Raw genomic sequence first — 3,238 nt, 5'->3', positions numbered from 1 at the left:
TAAACTATGTAGCCCCAAAAGTCAATATTTATCCCAAAGCAAGCTTGAAAAGGCAAGATGGGTGAGGGAAGCTAGATAAATGGAAACAAAACAAACAGAATGGAAACAATAAGAATGCTGACATATTGGAAAAATTGTGATCAAGGTCACATAGAATAAAAATTATTAAATGGAAACCTAATTCACTGTATAAATTTTACACTGAAAATTCAATGAAATATACTTTTAAAACCAAAAAAATTGGTAACAAATATGATGGACTAGACAGATATACTATACATCCCCTCTAAAACAAAGACTTGAGAAAAGCAAGTGAAATGGATATGAGTGACAACCCTGGAACCCAGACTTTCAAAGGAAAGGATAAAGAAGTAGATTAAATACTGATTAGAGGAAGAGACTGAATGACAACCATAAACAAGAAGGGAGATAAAGTGGTTAACTGCCAATGGATCTAACACATTGCAACCATTTTGAGTTACTGTGAGCAGTATTCCTACTGGGGCAGGAAGCTGACAACCCGCTCTGCTCAGCCAGGATGCCAGCTGCTCAACCTGCTCAGGCTGCTCACCCAGGACCTCCACGAGGGACAGGTGACTAAGAGGTGTGATCAGAAAGGCCAATGTTTCCCCCGTATTTCTTTTTCTCTTCCTCTTCCTTCACCTTTGTGTGTTTTCTTTTTGGATCCATGCAGTGGATGTCCCACTGCCCTCCACCCTATCTCCAAAGACAGTTGTGAGCACTCCCATAGAGTAAGCATGTCATTCCCCCTGTAGCATGTCAATCAAAAGATTCAATAAAAGGATATAAAATGAACATGTGAAAGTCAGTTGGATTCCTGTATAGTAATAAAAAAGAGCACTGAAAATTAAAGCATATTCTATCCCCCTCCCCCTCTCTTTCTTCTTAGTTCAGAAGCCCTAGTGTCTTAAAGTGCTATGTGCTGTGCTACCTCAAAGTCAGCAATTGGAAAACACCAGCCAATCTTTGGGACAAATATGAGCCCTCCCCACCCACATCAACCCACCCCAGTAAAGATTTACAGCCTCTGAAACACACGAGGGCAGTTCTACTCTGTCCTACAGTGTTTCTATGCATCAGAATTGACTCAATGTGAGTGAGTGAGTGAGTGAGTGAGTGAGTGAGTGAGTGAGTGATAAAAAGAAGATGAAGACATTACTAGAATAGAATATTGAAGAAGAAAAAGAAAATTGTAAGTTAACATCCTTCATGAATAAAGTTGGAAAACTCTTCAACAAAAAGTCAACAAATTCAATCTAGCCATTCTCCAGCTTCCAGGGCTGCATCAGGGTAGGTCCATGAGGCTTCTCCTCAGGGATGTCTTGAAGGGAGTCAGCAGAGGGAGAGTCTTTCCCAACTCCAAGGAGGAAATACAGGAATTCCCAAAATTCTCAAGAGAAGGCCATGCGCCACAGAGGCCTCATCAATCCAATTGACAGACTAGACTCCACCCCTTCACTCTTAATCCTATCAAGTCCCAAATTGACACTAGATGATGTAACTACCACACTCACCAAGAAAAAGATGAATAACCCAACCAAAAAGTGAACAAAATATCTCAAAAAACTCAAAACTCACTCCCGTAGAGTCAATGGTGACTCATAGTGACCCTCTGTGGGTTTTGGAGACTGCAAACGTTTCTGGGGGTAGAAAGCCCAGTCTTTCTTCTACGGAGCTGCTGGTGGTTTTGAACTGCTGACCATGTGGATCACGGCTTAATATGTAACCACTACACCACAAAAAATAGGAACAGATCATTCACCAAAGACAACAGCCAAATGACCCACAGACATATGAAGAAATGCTTACAATCATTAGCCCTCCTAGAGATACAAATCGAAGCAATTAGGAAATACCACTTTACACCGACAATGACAGCCAAGTCAAAAATAAATAAATAACAGAAAATAAAAGCTGGAGAGGCTGTGGAGATATTGGAAACCTTGTACACTGTTGTTTGGACTGTAAATCTGTACAACTACTGAAAGTGACATAGGACTACCTGAAAGTAGAAATTCCATATATAACCAGCAATCCCTGCTCTGGGTATACCTCTTTTCAAAAGTAAGATTTATTTTGCTCCCATTCGCCTTCTCATCGACTCATTTCTTTCTTTTGCAAACCCAGACCCTGCGGAGATTTCCCTTGCTGCTGCTGCTGCCAGTCGCCCCTGACCTTTCCTGCCGCCCGGCCCGAGCCCCACACAAGATGTCAGAGGGTCTGTTAGATCGCTCAGGGTAGAAACATACCTCAGTTCTGGTTACGCATGAGAAAAAATTCACGGAGAAGCCTGGTTTGTGATTCAAGTGAGTCTTATGAGAGTTAGAAGAAGTTTCGGGTTTACATAGGCACCACAGGGTCCCTCACCCCATACAACCTCCCTAGAAACTGCTCGGAAAATCACAGGAGCTTGGGCTCCTGCCTTTTTCAATTATTCCGCGGGAGGCGTGGTGGACGACCCTGGACAACCCCATTGGCTGAATTGAATTCAACTGGCCTAGGTAGGCTAATCCAGGTGCAGCACACACCCAGGTGTACCTCCCCTTCCCTGCCGGAAACCTGAACCTCTGAGCATGCGCAGTGTACCACTCCTTCATGGACCAGTAACTTGGACCTCTGGGCATGCGTAATGGACGCCCCAGTTCCTAAGCTAGACTACCTAACAGGTTTAGCAAAGCAGCTGGTAAGCTACAAAGCTCAACTCCAGCAAATTGAAGTCACATTATCTGAGAATGGAGAAGAGGAAGATTTGCTAACATTAAGAAAAGATTTATGAGAAGTTATAGAACTACCCTAAGTCCTTCTTTCAACTTAACCTTCTGAAACTCTTACAAGCCCCGACATTTTGCATCTATCCAGCCCACTCACTCTGGAAAGTAGGAGACAAGTGCATGGCAGCCCGGAGTAAAGATGGCCGTGTTACAACGCGGAGAGGGAGCAGAGAGAAGTCAGTAGCACGGCTACACTCCCCTTTGCTGGCTGTGGCCACGCCCGAAGTGACTCCACAGGAAGGCAGGCAAAGGAGGACAATGGCAACAAATCCATGTCAAAAAAAGAAAGAAAGGAAAGAAATACTTGCCCGCAGTATGGATATAAAAAGAAGAAAGCTTTGGGAAAAGCACAAAAAATAAAGAAAATTGAGCCAGAAAGAAAGGATCAGAAGATAAAAGGGCAGCTATTTAGCAACAGAGCCTATTCTAGACCATAAAAGGCCAGG

The 3,238-nt window shown here is 43.3% G+C and overlaps 1 protein-coding gene and 1 pseudogene across 1 annotated transcript in view; one reads left to right on the top strand and one right to left on the bottom strand.

Annotated features, from left to right (window-relative positions):
• The window catches only part of RP1 (RP1 axonemal microtubule associated), a 62,655-nt gene extending 60,326 nt beyond the window's left edge, over nt 1-2,329 (bottom strand). Inside the window, 1 exon segment of the mRNA XM_004697770.3 lies at nt 2,271-2,329. The gene's annotated coding sequence lies outside the window, so the exon portion shown is untranslated.
• A 321-nt stretch (nt 2,330-2,650) lies between these two features.
• On the top strand, nt 2,651-3,229 carry LOC101640851 (annotated as a pseudogene).
• The last annotated feature ends 9 nt before the right edge of the window (nt 3,230-3,238 follow it).

The sequence above is a fragment of the Echinops telfairi genome, unplaced genomic scaffold (assembly GCF_000313985.2).
Source record: "Echinops telfairi isolate 266 unplaced genomic scaffold, ASM31398v2 ScPeMD7_1;HRSCAF=3_0, whole genome shotgun sequence".
Lineage (NCBI taxonomy): Eukaryota > Metazoa > Chordata > Mammalia > Afrosoricida > Tenrecidae > Echinops > Echinops telfairi.
This window is presented reverse-complemented; position numbering and strand designations above follow the sequence as displayed.